General features: G+C 40.5%; 1 non-coding gene across 1 annotated transcript; it reads left to right on the forward strand.

The window, feature by feature from the left end:
- Window positions 1–14,108: 14,108 nt before the first annotated feature.
- On the forward strand, window positions 14,109–14,272 carry LOC114233473 (U1 spliceosomal RNA). Its single transcript, XR_003619612.2, has one exon. It is a non-coding gene; the product is annotated as a U1 spliceosomal RNA (small nuclear RNA).
- The last annotated feature ends 11,050 nt before the right edge of the window (window positions 14,273–25,322 follow it).

Below are 25,322 nucleotides of genomic sequence, written 5' to 3' on the forward strand. Positions count from 1 at the left end.
TGGAGAAGATGATGGTGGCTCTGCCATCTTGCACTTACCTCACATTTGATGTTATAGCCAAACACTGTATTATATTCATCTTACTTTATACACACAATTTTAGGACTATGATTTTAGGATTTTGAATATATGCACTTAGTAAAGAGTTCACTACACTATAAACCATGTCTTTGTACTTCTCATACAAATAGAAGCAAAATGCTATTATTTTCAAGTTCAAGGAATTAGAGACTGGAGTGTAGAAATGAGGAGAGTTAAGGATCGGTTTTGCTAACCACTATCAGTTTATTGCATTTTATAGTTGGATTATTTCTTTTTCCCACTGTTGTAAAATGGAGACTCAGAATCAGTTACACATTAATTTATTCAACATCTATTAATTTCTAGCTATATATCAGGAACTGCGATAAATATGCAGAGATAAATAAGGCCACTGCCTTAGAGGAGCTCACAGTTAAATGGAGGCAGGAGTAAGCAGAATAAAAATAATATCAATGCTCTAACTGAGACATAGCTAGACTTTTCTGGAAAGTTAGAGGAAAAAGAAACTCTGCTTCAGGGAATTGGCATTTGACTTGGGTCTTGAGTACTTTCTGAATATTCTTAGCAATTTTCTCCAGAGAAACAAAGCAAGCGTTACTCTGTCTTCATGTACCTCACAAACCCTCTCCCCAAATAACTGAGATTTGCTTCTAACTGGCAATTGCTTCAGTAATAATGTGTGTGTGTGTGTGTGTGCGTGTGTGTGTATGTGTGTGTGTGTGTGTGTGTGTGTATATATATATATATATATATGTATATATATATATATATATTTGCTTTTCAGTGTACAAAGTGCTTTCTTATGGAAGTCTCAGGAGAATGCCTTTTAGCACAAGTACGATTCTCCCCATTCCACATGTGACAGAGCCAAGCACAGAAAGATAGGTAACTTGCACCTTGGCCTGTTCAGAGATATAGCCTGGATTTGAACCTTGGCTTCCTTCTGATTCCCCAAACTGAAATATTTCCTCTTGTTTAACTCTGATTACATAAATAATAAAGTCCAACAGCAGCATTTCATTAAGCTTCCTGTTTAAAATGAAGCATTTTTCATTTATACTTCTACTGAAGAGATGTATGCTCATCGTACCCAGGTATCCATTAGCTAAAAGGAATTTAGGAACTGCACTGTCCGGCAAGCCTGGTGCTCCATCCAACCCAATATTGTGTTGACAACAGAGGCCTCGAGGGATTTATCAGGAAAGGCCGTAGTTTTCCTCTCTGACATTAACCTTAAAGGTTAGGTGTACTCTCAGAAGCCATTTATGGCTCTGACATTCATAAATTTGGTCAAAACCTTTATGAATCCATTTATATTCCTTGCCTGTACCTCCTTTGTGGTAATGAGCTCCATAAGTTTATTATTTTCTGAGTAAAGTAATGCTCCCTTTCATTTGTCCTTAACTCACTTCCCTCTGTTTGCAGGAGTCCTCCTTTTCTAGTGAGAAATTGAGAATTATGAGAATAACTGTACTTGTGTTTACTTTACACATGACCTGCAAAATTCTCTAGGTTGATTTTATTTTTCTTAAGCAAGAGTAAATAAAACTGCATACTACATTTCCATTGCAGAGAGATCAATATTTTATTTTAACATTAGGATTCTGTCTTCTGGCATATTTTCTATACCCTTGATGATGCTAAAACTTGTTCTAGAGTTGCCTTAGAATAAGCTCATTTTGGTATTTATAATACATATTGCATGTTGAAGGCAGCTCTGAACTGGCTTGAGGAAGCTTGAGATAATTTATTCTAATTTGAACCCACTTTTTAGAGAGTAAGTATACAGTATATTATGTTAAATATATTTTATAACTTATTATCACTAATGTATTATAAAGCATTGTAAAGAAGTTGAAGAACACTGATTTGGTGTCAAGAATCTGGAGTTCTTAAGCCATCTCTGAACTGTGGTTTGTAAGTTTATAAGGTTAGGGGTTGAATTAGGTAACTTTCAGGATCTCTTCATACTTTAAATTCTGAGTCCCTGATTTCCTCATCCATTTATTGGGAATTTAAACACACCCAACTCTATCTTCTCTAAGCCCCAACAATCTTCCCCCAATTCCATTGTAATTCATTTGCTCAATTTGCTGCACTGTTTACTTTTATTCCTATTTCCCACCTCAAAGGTCTCAGGTAAATGAAAAAATTATAATTTCCCTTCCCTAGCCCATTACCAAAATAATAACCTTTCCCTTAGATTATTCTTAAGTGATGGATCTATTTTGTCCAGTTTGGAGGTACTAGTAGATCTTGAATGCCCCCTCTGAATCCCTTCTGTCCTAGGTAATCACTCATGTAATTCATCAATACCCTTTATGTGTCATTATTGACAAAGGTAAATATTGCTCACAGTCTCTCCATTTACATCTTTGATTTTGCTAAAAATCCTAAGACCAATGGTATCCATCCCAACCATATTTGTTTCTTGACTTGGGTTAAAATTTCCTTTAGCATTGGCCACTTATTGATTTTGCCATAGACAATACACATTTGGTAAGAATTACATTCTTTGCTCCCTTTTCAGATAACAAATACAGGGCTGTAAAGTTATCAGTCATTTGAATACAGCATCACTCTGCTCAGCAAACAAACACTCATCATACATCCATTTGTGACCAGGTATCTGCCAAGAAGCCCATGAACTCACAGGTCCAATGATCTCCTCCCTAAAATGGAGCTTATGACACTCATGCCATGGGATGGGCTGGGACTACATGAGGAATACATAGCAACCTCTGACACACAGAACATGTTTAAAGAATGTTGGTTTACTCCCTATTTCTTTCTAGTTCTCTAATTGAGCCATCCAACAATGCCAATAGGAGTAGACCACAGTAGTAGAGGAATTCAAGAGAGCATCAGGACACTGACTCCAGGAGAAATGTGAATCACAAATAGAGAAATGCTGTGGTCTGTGAAAACATAAGCAGATTTAATGTCTTATAAAATGACCAGATGAATGCTTATTGCGCTTCCAGTCGTTGCCAGTTGCTATGCGCTTCTTACTTTGCCATGGGGCTTGTAGTAACTGCAGTGATCCGGGTCTTCCTCTCAGGTAGCCCTCTTTACTCAGCTGTAAAGCTTCATTTGTCCAGGTTTGACATCAGGGCCGGCTTCTTAAGTGATTTTCCTTGACAGTTGAGTCCTTCTCTCAACCTGCCTGTGCTGGCAGGGAGTTACTGCCAGGAGAGAGTTGATTTCTGCCACCTGCCTGAGTATAGCCCTTTCTTTCCTATTCACCACTTAGTACCTGTATCTTTTCTCTATAACTGAGTGGAGGAACAAGGGGGCAGAAAAGGGGGGAAAGGAAGTGTAAATCCTGGGAAAATCTTTTGAAGATCCTAATTTTACATTGGGTAATACTTTATAAAAGTATCTCTTTTGATATCTCTAAAACTAAAATGTAATGATTTAAAACTGTTAATTAGGAAAGGATGAATGGCTTCATTTTAGAAGAAATCAGCTGCATATTTATTCATAAAGGTACTCTGTTAATGCTATAAGATTCACAAGTTGAGTTTTTAAAGCTCAAATCCTTTCTCAGGTACCTAATAGAAGGCCATTGGTAGACACCAGAGATTATAATCTATATATATATAAAAGCCTAAGTGACCAGATGACCAGCCAGTAGCTATGACGTGCACTGACCACCAGGGGTCAGATGCTCAACACAGGAGCTGGCCCCTGTTGGTCAGTGTACTCCCCCAGTGTGAGTGCTGCTGGCGAGTGCAGCTGCGGTGGTGGCACGAGCCTCTCCTGCAGACACTCCCCCTGTACGCCCCAGCTGCGGTGGTGGCAGGCACAGCAGGGCCAGGATGAGTGGGAACAGCACAGTGCCCAGCCCAGGTTCGGGCTCCTCCCCTGCCGCCTGCTGCCTGAGGCCTGCCGCTTTGCACGCTACTTCGTGCTGTGTGGGATAGATGCGGACAGTGGGCTGGAGCCTGACAAGCTAGCAGGTAAGGCCAGGCTGTGGCGGTGCGGAGGTCCACTGATCCCCACAGGCCAGACTGAGGGACCCCACTATTGCACAAATCTGTGCACCGGGCCTCTAGTGATGAATAAGACACATATTTTGTCTTAATTTCATTTAGAGACTGAGCAAGGAAAGCAGGCATATACTTACATATACAAATAAAAATAATATCGGGCTGGGTAACAAGGGAGAAATAAGGTTTACACTGGCAAGCTGTGAGGAGAGCCTAGTACCAGAAGAAGTAATTGAGCAAGGCACTGAGATGAACCTTTTTCTGTGTTTAAGGCAATGCGAGGAGCTTTGCTTAGAAGGATCTAAGGAGCATGAGAGAAGAATGTGGTGGAAGATGGGCATGGGAAAGCTGCCCAATTCTCCTTTACACCTTTATCCGCGTTACTTCTTGTGAATGCCATTTTCTTACCTAAGAAGTTTGGCATCAGTACTTTAGGTCTCATTCTGATTTGGAGAAACAAAGTCTATTCTGAAGCCATTTTGTCATCTGAATATAACTTGGTAGATAACAAGATGATTGCTCAAAAATTCACTTCTGAGCATTCCTTACTGGGGTATTTAAAAAAAAGGTGGGCCTTGTGGCTGGCTCATAAGAGGAAGCTGGGAGGTTTGAGCAGTGCTGTGGTAATGGCGTTTGGTTTTTTAAAGCAAATACCTTTTGCTTTGCAAGCAGTTTGCCTAGGTTTGAATCCTGGTTTCCACGCCCTGTGCCTCACTTTGCTCAGCTCTAAAATGGGAATAATAATAGAACCTATTTAGCACACTTAAAAAAACAATGGTATGTTATTTCATAGAATAAGAAATCCAGAGGGAAGGCAGCTTTAGGGTTAACTCAGCAGTTCATATTGTCACTGGGGATCCAGTTGCTTTCTTTTTCCTCTGCCCTGCTCAGCAGATTGGCTTGGTGCTTGGGCTTCTCAACTAATGGTCCCACGATGACCACTGCAGTTACAGGCATGACATGGCCATTTCCTTCTGTGCTCATTTGAGTAGTGAGGGTACTCTTTCCCAGAAATCCCCAGAAGATTGCCTCTCATTTCTCCTGGTTTACAGCTTCTCATGGTAGAATATGCCTACCTTGAATTAACACCTGGCAAAGGGGATTATTGACAGAGACCAGTCATGATTGCTCCCCTGGAGCTGGGGAGGGATCAGCTTCTCTGAGCTCTTGGCAATCGAGTGGTAAACACAGGATAAATATTAGGGCTGAGACAGCCAGGAGGAAGGGGAAGCAGGGGCTTTGGGCTGCCAGCAGAGGATCTACCCCCTTTCTCTGTATTATTCTGAGGATCAGTAAAAAGATCTGTAAACATACTTAGCAAAGTGCCCTGGCTGGTGTGGCTTCATTGGTTGGAGCATTGTCCAGCACACACACCTGAAGGTCACAGGTTCAATCCCCAGTGAGGGGTGTACAGAGGCAACTGGTTGATACTTCTCTCTCACATCTAAGTTTATCTCTCTTTCTCCCTTCCTCTCTCTCTAAAATCAATGAGTATATCCTAGGGTGAGGATTACAAAAACACTTAGCAAAATTTCTGACACATGATAAGCCAAAAATAAAATTTAGTGGTTATTATAATTTTTACTTATATCAGTATTTAATGTTATTTTATTTAAATTGTGTGTTTTCTCTGAAAGATTTGGGCAGAATCACCTTTCCCTGCATAGCCTGTTTTATCTCACAGGGTTGCAGTAACTCAGGAACTCTATTCTCTCAATGATGCAGTAGGAATTCACCTGTTTCCTAGCGTATCTAGAATGACGATGCTTTTTTCCGTCAAGGCACATACTCTTCAGGGTATGTGCTCTATAGGTTCAGAAAGTCAGAGCCATAAAGATAATAGTCACCTGCTACTTCTTAGTATGGTAACCTTGGGCAAGATTATCTCCAATGCCTATCTTTAAATAAGTCTGATTTTGGTTTTTACCTCATAGGGTTCTTATGAACATTAACTTAATTCCCTTACAGCAGCACTTAGAGTGCTTAGTACACAATAAACATGCAATACATGTTAGCTGCAAGAAAGCCAGGCATCCAAGGACCTTGACCTAGATTTTCAACCTGTCTTCTAGAACCAACTTGAGCAATGTAATGCCATTGCTGGCTTAGATCAATACCCAATGCCAGGCAGGTCTTGGACTAACCACACTGCATCCCGATGGATTTCTGATGAGAGCACGTAAGGAAGGGGAAACGTTCATAACAAACACATTCATTTTCACAGTGACTTGGCTGCGAGCCACTGGAGCCACTCACCTCTGACAAGAGCATAGACACAGCTATTTTCATTGTGAATACTTTTGGCAGCAAACAACAAAACAGTTGTCTGCTAGATTTAGAGAAGCAGCGTTGTTTTTCTCACGTGGCCGAATGTAGAGCCTCCATGGATGAAAGAGATGCTTCGGGGATGGTGACTGCAGCTCCGGGGACCGTGCCATGTTCAGAACAGGAAGAAGATGGAGGGAGCAGCACAGGAAGCAGCGTCTTTTATATCAGGAAGGCAAACATTTCCCAGAATCCCCCACCAAAATTCCTCAGCTGTCCTGCTGGGCGAGAACAAGTGGCATGTGTGTGCAGGCCTCCAGGGGAGCTGGGGAGGTACGTGGTTTAGGTTTAGTTTTAGTTTTTTGGCAGCTCCTAAGTTAGAGGCAGGACAAGGGAGACGGGAGTTGGGAATGGAAATGGGGATATCCAGCCTACAGTGTCTGCCATGATAGTTTTAAACATAAGAATAGCTGCACATCTTCACAAAGCCCAGGGCAGACAAAGCAAAAGGCACTGCTCTGCCACAACGGTGGTCCATCAGCTGCCAGCAAATCATTTCTCTTCTCTTCTCATTCGTACAGTTGTTTTAAGGGAGGAAAAATCTCCATTTGGTTTTACCATGCTGGGCCCTCCAGTGTCTCTTTGCTTTTACATAATTTACTATGCAAACAGAAGAATGCAAGGCCTGCCATTTGGCAGGTATGAGAAAAGCCATACGATTCTTTCTAAATATGAAGTAACCTCTTTGAGTTGTACCCTGTGGTGCTGGGAAGTTGGGACCCTTCCCACATGCAGCAGGCTGGGCTCGCTTGGCTTTCCTAGAAGTGGTCCATTTCCCATCTCCCAATATTTATAGCCTCCTCTTAAGGAAGAAAATGGGCTGTACTAGGAAGTCATATTAAGATGGAAAGGGGATGTAAGCCGCCTCGGTAGTAAAAGACAAAGACACAATTTAAATTCATTTGGTTGGAAAGATAAATGCAGATAAAAGCCCAGTGTACAGAAGCCAAATGCTCTGGCCCAGGAAACAGACAATGGACTTGGCTGTGAGCCACTGGAGCCGCTCACCTTTGCTTAGGGCTTGGTTCTGAGCAGCTGCAAGCCCTACCGAGGGGGTCTAGCCTAGCACTGGGTGTGGAAGAGGACTGCTGAGTGAAACGCTGGGCAGTGGGGCAGGCAGAAAGGGCTTGACCAGGGCAGGATGCAGACGGGTGGAGAGGGAGCCTGTGAGGCTTTAGGGGCTACACGGGGCCCCGTGAGACTGCCAATGCAGCTCATTATCAAAGAGCTGGCTGTGGGTAACAACAAACGTTTTTGTCTCACATAAATTATTTTCTGAGAATAATTTATTGAGTCTTAGAGGCAACATCAAGGTTTCCGGGTCATTGAGTTCTTGGTTAATGTCCTACTAGCTAGAAGGAGAAATTAATGCCTATTTACTAGTAACTCATAGAAAGTAATTTCTTACAATTTTTATTTTCCTTTCGCTATTGCATTGAGTTAACTATTAATCTGGTAAGTAGTTAATTCATCCTCTACATCATTTCCTGACTTAATTCTGATCTCTTTAATTCCTGGCCACTCGATTATTTGAGGTCTTGCTTCTCTCCTTGGACCTAAAATTGCTGTACTTTCTCTTTCCCTCCTCCTCTGGGTTTTTTTTAGTCCATTTGACGGTGTTTTTCAGGTATTACAGGATATTTACCTCTAAGGATATACCCTGCCCCTGACATTGTGACCAGTGTTCCTGCAGGGTTTGCCTTACAGCACACACATCTCCTTCTCCATCAATTTGGGTTTTGGTTTTTCTTGGTCAACCCACTAGTAAGATCCCATTGAAGTACACACTACCTGCCTTCTCAGAGGAATTCTTGACAGTTGTCACTGATGTACTACTTGCCAAGATACCTTCCCAGCTTCCCAGGTTTTAACTGTATTGCCATTGCTTGTAGGATGTCACCATCAGTGAGGACAAGGAGAGGAGGGGAACACGATCTCACAAGAGTCAATATCGCTACTTTAGAATGAGCAGTTGTATTTCGGGGGAAAGAATATATCACTATTGGCCAATATGAGGGGAAAAAGAAAATGCACTTTAAGTAGGCAAAATTGGGGGTTTGGGGAGAGTCTCTTGACTTGTAGGGCATGATGTTTTTCTATCTTCAGGCAGAGAACAATGAACTGTCCTGATGACTTAGATAATCATCAGTCAAAATGATTTGAATGTCACTCCCTGAAATTAATGGTCTTCAATTTTTCTTCTGCCTTGGCTTAGAGCCGTGGTCAGCAAACTGCAGCTCGCAAGCCACATGCGGCTCTTTGGCCCCTTGCGTGTGGCTCTTCCACAAAATACCATGGCCTGGGCGAGTCTATTTTGAAGAAGTGGCGTTAGAAGTTTAAGTTTAAAAAATTTGACTCTCGCCGAAACCGGTTTGGCTCAATGGATAGAGCGTCGGCCTGTGGACCCAAGGGTCCCAGGTTCGATTCCGGTCAAGGGCATGTACATTGGTTGCGGGCACATCCCCGGTGGGGGGTGTGCAGGAGGCAGCTGGTCGATGTTTCTCTCTCATCAAAGTTTCTAGCTCTCTATCCCTCTCCCTTCCTCTCTGTAAAAAATCAATAAAAATAAATATTAAAAAAAAATTTGACTCTCAAAAGAAATTTCAATCGTTGTACTGTTGATATTTGGCTCCGTTGACTAATGAGTTTGCCGACCACTGGGTTAGAGTTACAAATGAAGGCAGTAGGTTCCCAGGATGTTTTGTGCTTTTGTTTTTTGTTTGTTTGTTTATGTTTTACAATGAGTGTAAGTTCAGCAGCTGCCAAGTCAGGGAAACCGAATTCCACGAGGTTTATGATCGCTAGTGGAACTCATTGTTCTATGTGATAATTCTTGTTAGTACTGATGAATTAAAAATTGTCTAAGTATGTTAAATGGTATTTGGCAAGTTATTTTCTTCTACAGAATTACCATTATTGGTTAATCATGCAAAATGTTTATAACTGCCGACATTTTATTATTTTAAAATTTTTTATGAAGATAAATTTTTCTCATAAAACACATATGCCTATCCCACCACTTTTGCTTGGGTAAGTTCTTTCCTTGGCACTGAGTATAACCCTCTAATCCAAACTGTCACTTATGACAAATTAGGATTTCCAGGACCACAAACACAGATCCTGTAGATCACATGTTCCAGAGATGGTGAATGTGATTTCTCCCAAGGGCTGGATATGCAGACCATTATATCGTCTCACACTTTGAGAGTCTCCCCTTTCCAGACTTACTGAGCATCCTTTGATGGTGCTGCATCTTTATCTCTGACCTCTAAGTAGGGTCACTGTTGTAACAGCCGGGAGAAAGCTTTCAGGGATGAATGAGTGCTCAGAGAAATCAGGTGGCATGCTCTGTCCAGCACAGTGATCATTTCTGACAACGCTGATGGACGGACTGCCCCTACAGCCCATTGATTTCACTGTCAAGCAGATAAAATGTAGCATATTGATGAGCCTTTGTCATTACTTTGCCAAGGTGTCTTGTCAGATAAAAGACCAATAGAGGAAACCAGCTTAAGACAGGCCATCACATCAATTTTCTTGGTGCTGAAGGGAAGAGAATGAACTGTGATATTTAAACTAATCAATGCCTATAAAGATACTCTTAAACTCTTACAATAAATTGTTTTGATTTGCACAAAAAAAAGAAGAAGAGTGGTTTATAAAAAGGATAAAGGAAAATGGGCCAAAGACGTTGAAGTAAAAGATTTCCATTCACAGTGATAGTGAAGTTACAACTGAGACTCCTTTTTAATGTTTACCTATATTAAAGGCCTATCTCTATAGCATGGGAGTGTAAAACGCCTTGTGCAATCTATTTTAACTCCCAAGTATTGGTTCCTGGAACTCACAGCTGAGAGCATAGGTCACGGTATATTCTTCATTTTAAATTCAGAGGGAACTTCAGGCTGGGGTGCCAGTAACCTAACCAAAGGGATTACTTACAGGTGCCATTTGAGCAACATAAGAGAGAAGCACCTTTTTCTAACCTCATCCCACTGTCATTCATTTGCTTTTTGTATAAAGTAGACTGGAAAGGGGGCAGGAGATAACTTTTAGAGGCTCTAACCCAATGGTCCTGGCTTCCTCTTATTTCCCTAAAGGAAGGAGCAGCAGTTTTTATTGGATTTTTCTCTGAAGCCAAAGGGAGTGGGAGATAAAAAACCTCCTCATAAAGGTTGTGGGTGTCAGCAAGAAGCAGACACTCCTCCACACTTGACGTCTCCTGAGTAGCAGGGCTTGCACACTGCTCTGTGTTCCAGGGACAGGAGCACTGGGGGAAGATGGTGGAATTACAGGGCCTGAGAGAGGAAGCTTGAATCAGCCCTCTTGAGAATTTCATGGTTCCCAGGAATGGACTGGGAAAGGATGCAGAAGATAAATAGGTTGGGGAGGGGTGGCTGTAGGCTTGCTGGGGACTTCTGCAGGTTGGAATGAGACATGGGGGCCAGTTGAAGCTCGGCTTTTGAAGATGCATTAGATTTCAAAAAGAAATTCCTTTGAGTTGAGTCCAATGCAAGCAGGGCCAGTGGGACCTCCTACTACCCACTTCTCCTCCACAGATCACAGCTTGAGTAGTGGAGCTGCCTGCAGAAGAGCGGCAGCAATGTTTGCACAACTGCAGTGTGATCACTCATATAAAGAAAGGTAGCTGGGCCAACAAAGAAGAGGACTGTTTGCCATGCATGGGCATGTCTGGCCATGGATCTCCTCCCTCCCTCTTCCCATGCTTGCACTAGAGGAAAAGTGCAAGGAGGAAGGAGCATGGCAAAGCTGTGGAACTGAAGCCTAACCTTCCTAGGAGCCCCACTTCCAGGTCAGCCTGCTGCTGTGGATCTGACCTCTGACTGTAGACATGAGAGGGAGCCCAGGTGAAATTGATCAAAGTGGCCCACACTGCCATTTGCAAAACCATGAATTAAACAGGTTATTTTTGTAGGCACCACTAAGTTTTAGGGGAGTTTGTTGTGCAGCACAAGCTATGTGCTACATTATATGATGTTTAAAAACCATAAAGAATCTTTAAAATAAAATCATCCCATAGTCCCATCACCCTAAGACAGCTCAGCATTTTAGAATTAGTTTATTACTTAGCCTTACCCTAAAATTCTATTTGGATATGTTATTCTAACAATTTCTGATCACACTACTTTTTCTTTCTGGTAGGTATGTGCAGGCATACAGAATTCCCTTTTAAGACACCGGAAATTGTTGAGCAATTGCTTGTGTTGGGTCACCTTCCACACCAGTGCTTCAGCTTCCTGAGCATTCAATTGAATTTTCACAGCTCTACCATGTCCTTGGTCAGATCAGAGGCCAGTCAAGGGAAGCAGTGCTGGAGGCAGCAGCTGTGCTGGCTGAAGCAGAAAAGATCACTTCAGCCAACCTTGGTGGCCACTGACAGCATGCACCTTGGAAAACATCTTCTACTGGAATTCTTCAGGTCCACTCTCATTTTATTGGGGAAAACACACATTTTATTTTCCTTGGATTAGTCTTTGACATTAAATTCTTAGGGGGAAAAACATGTTAAAGGATAGTCCATGCTCCTTCCCTTCATCCCCCAATGATATCCTTTTACTTTTTAAAAATTCTTTTCTCCAAATGGTCAGCAGCTTAATGACCTTTAATCAAATCAGACCGAAGTGAGATCTGCTTGGCATGGTTGAGAAAATAGCTATAGACCCAGTACTGGAGATATAAATTTTGTTCTTGGCACTAAAATAGGACTATATTTGAACATCAGCAATACAAAAATTATGACCACAGAAGAAATACATATCAAAATTGTTAAATATTTTGCTTGATTCAGTCATCAGTTCAAATGGAGACTGCGGTTAATTAATCAAGAGAAAGCTGAGACTCAGTAGGGTATCAGTGGAAGAATTAGGAAAGATCATTGTGAGCAAAGATGTGTCATTAGAGACTAAGGCTAAGATCATCCACACCCCATATTCACTCTTACTGTGTACGGATGTGAAAGTTGGACAATGAAGAAGGCTGATAGGAAACGATGTATTTGTTTGAAACATTGTATTGGATGAGAGCTCTACAGGTAGCCTGAACCACTAGAAAGACAAGTGTGTCCTACAGCAAATTAAGCCTGAAACATCGCTGGAGGAAAAAATGACAAAACTGAAGCTGTCCTACTTGGGGCACATCATGAAATGGCAGGGTTCTTCGGAAAAGACAATAATCCTGGGAAAAATAGAAGACAACAGGAAAAGAGGAGGACCAAATATGAGATGGATTGACTCCATAAAAGAAGCCATAGCCATGGGTCTGCAGGAGCTGAGCAGGGCTGTTGAGGACACGACATTGTGGACATTATACATTCATAGGGCAATGGGAGTCAGAGCTGATTGAAGAACACACACACACACACACACACACACACACACACACACACACACTTCAGACTCCGTTCAAAGCATTTTATGCTTTCTCACAGCAACTCTTGAGCTGGGTATTATTGTAAATCCCATTTTATACTAGACTAGAGGCCCAGTGCATGAAAATTCATGCACTGGAGAGGGGGTCCCTCAGCCCAGCCTGTCCCCTCTCACAATCCAGGAGCCCTCAGGGGCGGGAGGCGACCTGTCAATCAGGGGAAAGCGACACCCCCATCACACCTCTGCTGCTGCCACTGCTGGCAGCGAAAGCCTCGGCCGGCCCTGGTTACCTGAGCCTCGAGCCGGCCTTGGGCGGCTGGGGGGCTGATGGGACTGGGGGACTCCAGAGGCAGGTGTGCAGTGGGGCTGAGGGGACTGGGTGCCGCCATCTTTGAGGGTGTGGCAGTCAATTAGCATATTCCCTCCTTATTGGCTGTGGGCACCACCATCTTTGAGGGCAGAACAGTCAATTAGCATATTCACTCCTTATTGGCTATGGGCGCTGCCATCTTTGAGGGCGGGCAGTCAATTAGCATATTCCCTCTATATTAGATAGGATAATGATATTGAGGGTCAGAGTGGTGAACTAACTTTCCCAGAGCTATGTAGCTATTGATGGTGGGACAGGAATTGAATCCCAGTTCTGTCTGGATCTATAGCTCATGATCTTAATGCAGAGCTATATGTAAATCAGATATTATTATGTCAAAGTTATGAAAAGTGAAAAATGCTTTTAATCAATCACCTAGCTATTTGGTTTGATACAGACTAACCTCTTGCTGATAAGTTGAATTTACCAGATGCAATATGACTGATCATTCCTTATTGGAACAACATGCCCCTATCTTGTCTCTTCTAAGATCTGGCTTGACATGAAATAATTTGTAGAGGACTTGATGTCCAGTGTTATCTAAGTTCATCAGTAACCCCAACTTGTAGCAATGTAACACCTGTATAATCCTCTAAAGCAAATACAAGTATTTTACCTGCCTAGTGTTACTTTATCTTCACATTAGAAGAAGATGCATTCAAAGATCACTAAAGGATTTAGCTTTTGTCTTTTCTTTTAGGAAAAATGTTTAATAATTCAATGGGCATTTTCTATAAGGGTACTGCCTTAGGAAAAGTGACCTCAGTGATTGTGCATGAAAAAAACTCCTAAATAAGTAATAAATGGGTGAATGAATGATTGAGACACCAAAAATTTGACATAGGAATATGATTAACATTGCAGGCTAGTAACAAAGTCCTCGTTAATTTATTTTGGTCCACAGCACAATTTCCAACTTTAAGGAATGATTTCTGACTTAATTTCAGAGGGAAAATATTTTTAAGGGTAAAAATAAAAATAAAAAGCGGTATACTTACCTGGCAGGGAAGATACAATGATCACCAAGGTGGTTTTCCCAGGGCGAGGCTTATCCATTGCACTCCGGATGTGCTGACCCCTGCGATTTCCCCAAATGTGGGAAACTCGACTGCATAATTTGTGGTAGTGGGGGACTGCGTTCGCGCTCTCCCCTACTATTCAAAAAAATAAATTAAAAAATAATAATAATAAAAAGCGGTAAATTAAAATGGGTTAGCAACCAGTTCCCACTTTATTGCCTTTCTGTTTGCTTTCCTCCCCCAAAGTTTATTTATCTTTACATGAAAAATCTCTGACACTTATCATCTCTTTAGAAAATTCCTTTTCCAAGTGTGTAGTTCAGCTACCCACTCTCCCTTCTATCTTCTCCAGACCCTGCCGTGTCCTTGGCCCTGTCTCGCTCCTCACAGTCTTGGGTGGCCTCAGAGAGTCAGGGTTTCCTGACTTCTCCACTTATTTGGCCGACTGTGGGGAAAACTGAACATAGTCATTGTGAAATGCCTCAAATGAAAGTTTTTACCACTTTAGAAGAGATTTTAAATAAGAGATTAAAATAATAGTTTCTTAGTGGTCACTTAAATTAATTTTCCATTGAAAACCTATTTTATATTACATTGGAGGACACAGATAACCATTCCAATGTGTTCAGTTTCCCCTGTCTACTGACCAAATTTCCAGCTGCCTGATAAACATCCCCCCTCATTTGTCTTGCAGACATTTCAGATTTGACACTTCCAGAATTCAAATGGTCATTATTCCTCATTGCATGAGGCTTGCTCTTTTTAAAAGAAAAATCCAAATGCTATATCATAATCACATAGTTTGAGCACTTAGTACACAATTTTGCCCTTAATACGTACACGTATTTGTTGAATTAAATAAAATGCTAAAGTAAAAAGGTTTTCTACCTAAAACTCATAAATAATGGCATTGCCCATGGCTACATGGGGGTGGGGAGGAAGTGGAGAGAATTGGTAGAGATGTAAATAACATACTTCCTAGCTAAGGGACATGAAAGCTATGTCTTTTCATTTTTTTCCTTCAATTTGTTCAAACTTATTTTTTTGTCAACTATAATTCAAAAACAGTTTAATGGGAAAACTTCAAGTGTTATATATATATAAGAATAATTTTACCAACATGGAATTTAAAGTTTTTTATTTATTGAAGGTTAATTTTTCTTTTCATGAGAGAGCACCATGAAGTCCCTATAGACAAAATCATTTCCACCAGGCATCTGGCAACAGTTTCACTAATCGAAGGTTTCATTTTGAAAAATAAAATGCCTAGTCCTTTCTTTGAAAGGACAAAATCTTTGCTATAAAATGCTTTCCTGTGGGTCTAGGTTTGTCATATTTACTTCTACAAAGTGGCAGCTTCTCCCATGGCTTCTATTTTCATTTGCTTCATATAGTTCTGCTTCACCTTTGCTTGTAGATCTTTCCAGTAGAAGTCAACAGAATGTTTCTGTCTTAAAAACAAGCGTTTACAAAGGGAAAGACTGGACCTAGTGAAAATGAGGTGGGTAATCAGCATCAGCTCCCCTCCTTGAAGGAAGGTCAGCCCCCATTCAGGAAGCGGGAAGTATTTTCCTAAACGCTTCCATTCAGGTTAGATCTCTCCACCTCAGTGATATAGCCAACAAGAGGTCCAGGCTTTCCCCCAAGAATGCCTGAGGTGCCTGTTCCATGAATGAGTGTAGCCTAGAGATAACTTTTAAAAATGCTTTCTCCAAAAAGCATTGGGTCTAATGGAGACTGCCAAGTTTTGGACAGCAAGTAGGAAGGAAAATTAAAGTCTTAGCTTTTGGGACAAGTGCTTTCTCTTCCCACACATGTGCCGGATTGCTTAATGCTTACACAAAGCCTAGGGCCATAAAATTCCTCCCTTGGAGGAAACAGAATCAACCACAACCTGCCCATTACAGAAGGCAAGCAGGCTGCATTATCCTGCAGGGATGAAGGATCTTTGGCTCCAAAAAGTCTCCAGTTTTTTTCAGGTGATTTGTAGAACTGCTGAACCATCATCCTCTCTAGGAAGCAGGAGATAATAATAAGCAGGTTAAGGAATCATTAAGGCAAGCCTTGCTCATTGATGACGTTTCCTCCACATTCCTCGTATTACATGCTTTTAAAGCTTGCCCCACACCGGTTTACAGTGCATTAGAACTCCTGCTGAAAGGAGCAGCCTCATATAATATGGAAGAAGACGAAGAGCCATGAACGACTGCATTGAGTTTGTTGGCTTAGACATAGAATAAACGTCATCTTTGTGGTTCAAGCTGCCATTATAAATTCTTCTTCTGGTATGTAGTTCTTACCACAGTCAATACAGCTAGCAGATAAGATGTGCACCATTAGCTACATTACAAATGAAAGGGGGTTTTCCTGCCCAGGGAGCTACACCTCTCATAGTGTAAGGCTATGCACACCTTCATCAGCCAGATGCACTGTTTTGTCTGGACGTTCAGTATGGACATTTCTATTAGCATCCGCTAATCCTTGACCCTCGTCTTGTGTTGCTATTTGGGTTTCTTCCGGAGGGTGAATTGATGCTCCCGGGTTTAGCCACATTACCTAGTACATCACAGAATAGGATTCCAAATAGGTTTTGGCATGTGTGCTGCCTGGTAGGGGTTGCGAATTGGATGACTGTTCACTACTAACATTTTTGCACCCCGACTGTGATCAGGGAGCAGCAAAAAGTTGGTGAAAGAAAAAAAAAAAAGTTGTTGACAGCACAGAAGTAATAGAGTCTTGAAGCCCTGGCTGGGGAATTAGACTGGTCTACAGAACAGCAAGGCCATGTGGGTCAAGAAGCAATGAACCTTAAAATAGCTTTAAAAGGAAACAGATGAAAAGAATGAAGAATTCACTGGAACACACACAAGCCTAAAAGCAGACAGAGAGGAATCCTAGCAATACTAACAGAAACTATGAACTACTGGCAGCAGGGAAACTGCTGGAGGCAGACATTTGGGAAGGAATAGGTTTTTGCAGCAGTCAGAAGAGACAACCTTTTATTATACATAGAGGTGCTGCTCAACTTAGAATGGATGATACCTCGACAAACCCAGTGTAAGTTGAAAATGCATTTAGTAACCTAACCTACTGAACATCATAGCTTAGCCTAATCTTCCTTAATGTGCTCAGAACATTTACATTAACCTATAGTAGGGCAATTATATAAGTTTTATCTCAAGAGTAATTACCTTCTTCTAATCAGAAGCAGGAGACACCGGTGGGCATTTCATAGACATGAAGGAATATCAAAACACAAAACACAATGTCCAAAAACACTGCCAACACAGTACATTGAGTATGAGATGTCCACCTTCATGGTCAAGTGGCTGACCAGGAGTTGTGTTCACTGTCGCTGCCCAGTATCACGAGAGGGAATCAGACCGCATATCACTAGCCCAAGAAAAGATCAAAATTCAAATTTTGAAGTACGGTTTCTACTGATGCGTATCACTTTCACACCATTGGAAAATTGAAAAATCATGTCAAACCATCCTAACTTGGAGACCATCTGCATTTCAGCTGATGAGGCATGCACTCTAAGGGAGTTTGGAGGTTAGTCTATTGACCATGAAGAAAGTAGAGCCAGAGAGTGCACTGTATCAGTTTTTCCTGCTAAAACAAAACAAAACAACAACAACACAAACAAACAAAAACAAAAAACAAAAACAACAAGTTCTGGCTGCAGTATGGAGGAATTGAAAGAAGGCAGAACTGTGGAAAAAATAACTCCACAGGGATTTCTGACAGAAATCAGGTAAAAAGTGATGGAGGCACCAGGGCATTTGCTGTGGGCAGTTTAGTTCCTGGGCTGGTTTGGAAACATTCTTGTCATCTGTGCTCTCAGATCTGTTTCCTGCCTGACTGTCCTTATTCTCTGTTCTCATCTTTGAGAATTACATTTGTCAGATTGCCTTTGTTCTGGCATCCAGGTTGCTGTGGATGATGAGAGATGTGGTTGAGGGTGAGAAAAGGGAACTCCCAGGGTACTTCTCCTTTCTTAACATGCAGAGTCTCCAGTGAGAGCTGCATCTCTTCCTGGCTTCAGGATAGCTTCTCCCTCCTCCCTCCATTAGGCCAGCTCCTGCTGAGCGCCCCCACCATGTCATAGTTCTGTTCAGTGGCCCCAGTGTCTGGGCCCTTATACTATCTACTCCCTTTGTCCCTTAATCTCAGGTTGCTTGTGAATCTCTGAGTCACTACCACCCGTGTTTGGCTTCCTCCCATCACCTGTAATATTTTGTATTAAATTCTTCACTGGAAATACCTAGAGTGATTCCTGATTTCCTGGATGTCCCTGATGGATGCATGTCAACCACATAACATTGAGGCCTCTGCAGGTTTTATATATAAATTAAGCAAAAGAAAGACTTTGCTTGAAAGGTAAAGGATGACAAGAGCGATGTCCTAAGGAGACCAGCACTGCTTGAATAGCTCAGAAGTTGAGGATCATGTTTATAATAGAATTATTATTTTTTCCAGTTTTAATGAGATATAATTGACATACAACATTGTGCTAGTTATAGGTTCACAACATAATGATCTATAAACATAGTATGAAAGGATTATCACAATACATTTAGTAACCATCCATCCTCCATAGCTACAATTTTTTTTCTTTCTATAAGGATTGTTTTTTTACAAAATCTTCCTATGATAAGTTTTGACCTTTATTTGGGTAAGTTAGATAATCTGAAATTAGACCTTATATGTCTTTGAAATAAGCATATAAATGTGGGAAGAGATTGGACAAAAAGGGGTGGTAAGGGCATGGGGTGGGGTGAGGAATCAGGTGGAGGGGAGCTATGGGGGAAAAAAAAAGAGGAACACCTGTAATAATCTGAACAATAAAGATTTATTTTTTTTAAAGTCTGTCTCTATAATTATTTTATCTGCTATATTTAATGATTACTGCATTATACTATATTAAGCATTATGATAATATAATAATGCTATATTATGTTATATTACATTAGGCATTATGATAATAAGTTTTGAAAAATATACAAGCCTTTTGAAGAGTTCATATACTGAGGATTACCAACTGTACAATATCAAGTAGTACATTTCTGAGATCTCTAAAGTAATTGTCAAATACAGTAATATTTATATGGGCCTTTTCACAGTTCTCTTGAAATACACATAAGCATCATCTCTGGGGATAACCAGACTAAAGCACAAATGACAGATAAATATCTAATTAAAACTTCAGACATCTATTAAAAGAGCTAAGAAAATGACAAAAGTTCAGTCTATTGTCTTGGCTGCAACTTATATTTCAGTTTTATAGGTCTATTATCTTGGCTGCAATTTATATTTCAGTTCTATAGTCTATTTCTTTCACCAGGTAGGGAAAGTTTTCTGTCATTATTTCTTCTAATAGGTTTTTCATATTTTGCTCTCTCTCTTGCCACCAGTCCATTCTATTCTTCAGACTTTTTATTCACTTGATTTTTAGATTCACTTGTTGGTAGGTATGTATTTGATGTCTTTTTGTTGTTCATCATTTTTATCTTTACCTTTTTCTTCTTCTTCCTCTTCTTAAAGAATACCTTTCAGCATTTCATATAATCTTGGTTTGGTAGTGATGAACTCCTTTTGCTTGTTCTTGTCTGTGAAGCTCTTTATCTGACCTTCAATTCTGAATGATAGCTTTGCTGAGTAGAGTAATCTTGGTTGTAGGTTCTTGCTGTTCATCACTTTGAATATTTCTTGCCACTCTCTTCTGGCCTGCATAGTTTCTGTTGAGAAATCAGCTGACAGTTGTATGGGTACTCCCTTGTAGGTAACTAACTGTTTTTCTCTTGCTGCTTTCAAGGTTCTCTCTTTGTCTTTTGCCCTTAGCATTTTAATTATGATGTGTCTTGGTGTGGTCTTTTTTGGATTCCTCTTGTTTGGGGTTCTGTGCACTTCCTGAACTTGTAAGTCTATTTCTTTCACCAGGTAGGGAAAGTTTTCTGTCATTATTTCTTCTAATAGGTTTTTCATATTTTGCTTTCTCTCTTCTTCTGGCACCCCAAAAATTCGGATGTTGGTACGCTTAAAGTTGTCCCAGAGGCTCCTTACATTATCTTCATATTTTTGGATCCTTTTTTCTTTTTTTTTTCTGGTTGGGTGTTTTTTGTTTCCTCATATTTCAGATCTTTGGTTTGATTCTTGGGGTACGTTGATCTACAGTTGAGTTTCTGTATATTCTTTATTTCAGACAGTGTATGCTTAATTTCTGACTGGTCCTTTTCCATTTTTTTTGGCATTCTCATTAAGGTCCTTGAAGGTCTCATCAAGTTTCTCAGCGGTTTTTAGAAGATTCTTGAATAACCTTATAAATGTGGTTTTGAACTCTATGTCAACCAGTAGTTTGCTTTCCTCCATTTCTTTCATTCGTGACATGTTTCTGTGTCTCCGCATTTTGGCTGCTTCCCTGTGTTGATGGAGCGGCTTTGTGTGGTAGGTGACCTATAGGGGCCAGTAGCTCAGCCTCCCCAATCACCTGAGGTGGACAGTCTTGGTACACCCCTTTGTGGGCTGAGTGCAAAGTCTTGGTGTAGTTAAGCCTTGATTGCTGTTGGTACACTGGGAGGAATTGACCTCCAGGCCAATTGGCTGTGGGGACCTGCTGTGTTTATAATGGAAGAACTGCTGCGCTGGAGACACGCTTATGGTGCAGGACTTATTTCAGTGGGGCTTTGGTGCTCACTGAGTCTGCCTCTTGAATGTGTCACTTATGGATGTGAGGAGTTGAAATCTGTGTCTCACACTGACCGCAAGGTACACTGGCTTCTGGATCTCCAATGGGTTGCAGGTCAGCTACTGTCTGAGGCCACCCAGCAGGAGCTACAGTGAGAACTACAGTCCTCTCCTCCCTGCTTGGGATTTGTAGATTATGGAGCTGTCTGAACCGGTTTGCAAGTTTGCTAGGTTAAGTGGCGATAGTGAAGGCCATTCATATGCAAAAGCCACTGCTTGGAGCTTGGGTGAGTTTGTAGGTTGTGCGGGGCGGGGTCTCAGGGCATCACTAGGCTAGGGCGTGGCAAACAGCAATGGCTGGCAGCCCGCCGTCCCGCAGCTCCGACTGCGTCACTGCATCCCGCGCCCCAACGCAGCAAACAATTATTCCTCCACGCAGCTCTGCAAGCAAGCCACCCTCACTTTCTGACCCGATGGCAGACAGTCCAGCTTCTCCCAATAGGAGTTTGGATCCTGCGTGTCTCCCCAGAAACTGGATTTCAGAGAAATCGGGAGCTTGTCTCCCTTCAAGTTGAAGAAAGCAACGCCCGCCGCCAGCTGGGATCCGCCTCCAGCCCGTATCGCGCGCGCCCCCATACCTCAGCTTTTCAGCATTTGTGCACTGAATGCTCTTTTCTCTTTCCGTCTAGTTGTAGAACTTCTACTCAGCCAGCCCACCTGTGGCTCTGGGTGATAGACATTTTGTCTTTAGTTTTAGTTTTGAAATTGTTGTACATGGCAGCAGTTTAGGTGTTTACCTACGCCGCCATCTTGGGTTCTCCCAAGACTTAGACTTTTGTTAAGAGTTTGGCACCATTTTCTCTCAACCCTGCTGTATAGCTTTCATTTTTAATAACATTTGTGATTATTCAACAAATGAATCAACTTATATATTATGTTATTTTTGTTAACAAGAAGGAAACCCAAGGGCAATGTTTCTCTAATTTCAAGTTGTACATTTCTTATAAACAGCACCTTACTATCATATAGGAGCCTGGAAATTAAAATTTTTCAACTTAAATTTAACATAGATGTGCACCCAAAAAATGTGGCTTAGAACCAGAATCTTGGAGAATCATCCCTTTCTTATGTGACTAGAATCATGGTAGTAAAGCAGCCAATTGAAATTATAGCTTTAGGGAAAGACATTAAGGTTAACACAAGTCTTGAGGGGGAAAATTTCTAGAGACAAAGGAATGTTTCCTTGAAAAATCTCACATGGTATTTTTAAAATAATCCAGGTGTGAGTACTTTTTACCTGGTGTCTATAGAACATAAGCCCATGTCATTAATATTTCTCTTCTGATTTTGTTTTTGAATGTGATTGCCTTTTGCATTCCTTGTTCTGGTTTCTTTAGAAATGTTGCATCAATAAGCTCATTTAGATTAGACAGGTGTGGCCCTCTTAAGGAAGCCAATGCACAAAACAAGGTGTTCACAGGCAAGAAATCTGTAGTTTTATTTCTCTTGTTTAGTGAGACTTTATAAAAGTTACTTTTGTATTTTTTCACATATTTTCTATGTGTGAACTTTTCCACCTCTTATGAATTTTATTTTTTATAGATGTCTTCACACTTTTACTGCTGTTTTAAATTTTAACTTTCAAAATACTATAATTTACTGTAGTCAACAAACCCCAAATGACCAACCTTCTGAATCTCAAACTCCTAAACATGTTATTGGCTATATTTAGCTGCAGAATTTGGGTCCTGATGCGTTTTTGGTTAATCTCACTAATTAATTCAAACTATCAGATTTTCTCTATCACCCTGTACTTCAAGTAAAACCCACAATTTTTTTTATTTTAAAATTAAGAAAAAGTGACACTTTAATTAACTATAAGGATAACCAAAGTTACAGCAAAATCATGTGTGCTCTTCCATCAGCATGACACATATGGTTTCCCATGTCTCATGTTGTTTTAGACTGCACATACTGAAGTTGTAGCAAGTTCTTCCTTTGAACACGCTCATTGCACTCCCTCTAGTGATACACCGATGTATAAACATTGTTTCTGTGTGTGAGAGATGGAATTTCCCCAGAGGCCCACAAAACATTTAATGAAGTGTGAAGCACAAACATTTCATTACAACATATTGTGTACTTTTGCCTTTAATAACTACATTCCTCATCCAAGAAGTCTCGATAGCTTTCAGAAATGAATTACAGTAGTATTATTTTCCCCAGAATATAGTTTTTCCGTGACAGAAACAGCACTTTCCTAAACTATTGTATTTATTAGCAACCTGTTGCCCTTCGACACTAGTGCTATTTTCATCGACCCTGGTCGAGTGTGTATCATTTAAACTTCCTTTAAAAATTATTAAAATACTTTTATGTTATTGGATTCTTTTTTCTTCACCATACACAACCACCACTGAAAACAATGCAAAGAAAGGGAAAGTGTGCAGTCGTTGAACATTACATTTAGTGGAGAATTACATTCTGAACTGCAAAAGTACAGCATTTAATGGTGAAGTTTAGAGGGAGTAGGGAGATCTTTCCCTTGACTGAGCACAAAGGAGGCAGATTAGCTCTGAGCTCCTGCATTTTATTACTTCTCACTTCGGTTCACTCCACAAAAACTCTCCACCTTCTGCCTCCTTCCCTTCCTCCGTAAGGCAGCCCCTATTGGCTCTTCTATACACATCAGGAGCTTGGGAAGCAACTTGCCCTACTGACTCTGAGCTTGTGCCAGTTAACAGAAGTCAATAGTTGTCCAATACCATAGCTCCAAATGGACATTTAAAAATAAGCTTAAATGTTTACAGCGTGTGTGTACCTCTGTACGTATCCCAGACACCAGCTTTTTCACAAAAGTAAAACAACAAAAACAGACCATACAAAAACCTTTGGCAGGAGGTCCTTTATAATGGGTGTATTCTTTTTTTAAAAATTGATATTAGAGTGAGGAAAGGAGAAGGATGGGGGAGAGAGAGAGAGAGAGAGAGAGAGAGAGAGAGAGAGAGAGAGAGAGAGAGAGAGAGAAGCATTGATCAGTTGTCTCAGGTATGTGCCCCAACTGCGACCAAACCATCCAACCTGCCACCTTTTGGTGTATAGAACAACACTCCAACCAACTGAATCACACCAGCCAGGGCATAATGCATATATTCTTAACCCTTTGCACTCGCTTGCTTTTTTCTCGATTCCTTTATTCTACTCGGGATTTAATTTTTTAAATACCCCAGATTTTACAAAGCATGACAGTAGAATAAAAAACTGGAGTTTCTTTTCATACAAACTTATTTATTTTGATTTTTTAATATTTCAAATTATTGATACATTCAAAGAGTAATTTGCACTCGGCATCCGAGTGCAAAAGGTTAATTTGAAATTACATACAGCTTCTGAAATGAAGTGGATCGCATAATGTTATCTTATTGCTCTGTTTCCCCTAGAATCATAGCTGCATCTAATGGCTTCATGATTATTGGTTTCTATTGTTAGTCTGTTCAGTCAGAGTTATGGGAAAATTGACAAGAAAACTATGGAGATGCTGTAGTATAGAGTTTTAAGTGGTTTGTTTGGGTAATGGGGTAATTGTGCAGAAGTGAAGCTAGCCTTCTTTTTCCCAGAGCCTTCAGGGCTTAGAGAAATAGCTACCCTTTCTCTTCCTTCTCTAACAAAGAAATATTTCATTGAACAAACATGTACTAGTATTTTTATGTTGTTGTTTTAAATATTTGTGTTCATTAAATTGGGACTTCTTTATCCACCATTATTTCCATTAGATGTGACCCCAGAAGCTGCTTTAGAATCCCTTAATAATCCTGGCATTTGAGTGATGGTCTGTCACTAACTCATTAGGGAAGGCAGAAGGAATTAAAGCTTATTGGTAGCCATGGAGTTGGGGAGGGCAATAGCCAATAGCCAATATTATAAATACATGAAATACTTTGCTTTGGTCAATGATGGCCTTCATGGTGTTATCAGTGAAATAAATTATCTAAATATTTAACATGGCTGATTTTTCATTCACTTTTTAATTATCAATATTGTATGTCTAAATGATTATTAATACAAAGCACCCTTTATTTTACTTTCTTGGATTTTTTTTCTTGGAAGGTAACCTATTAATAATGTTATCAAAATCTGTGTTCCTAACCTGTGGATGAAGTTAAATTGGCACTTGATAAGGTAATCTTAGGTAAATTTTGATGAAAAGAAATAAGAAAAGTTATTTCAGTAACTTATGAAATCTATGAGGTATACATACCAAGGTCTAATTCTTGGTCTATAAAGTTTCTGAAAAAAATAAACTATTTTAGGAGGCAAAATGAACAAATGGCTACTTTCCGTGCAGTATAATTTTTCATCAATGGTGAAAGAAAAAGGAGAGAGTTTGTGGTGAGAACGCTATTTCTCTGCCACTTGCTTTTTCTTCATAGTTTTTGGTAAACTAAGTAACTTATTTGAAAGGGTGGTAATTAGTGATTTAAATGAAAGAATTCTTAAA

Source organism: Eptesicus fuscus, chromosome 6 (genome assembly GCF_027574615.1).
Source record: "Eptesicus fuscus isolate TK198812 chromosome 6, DD_ASM_mEF_20220401, whole genome shotgun sequence".
NCBI classification, from domain to species: Eukaryota; Metazoa; Chordata; class Mammalia; order Chiroptera; family Vespertilionidae; genus Eptesicus; species Eptesicus fuscus.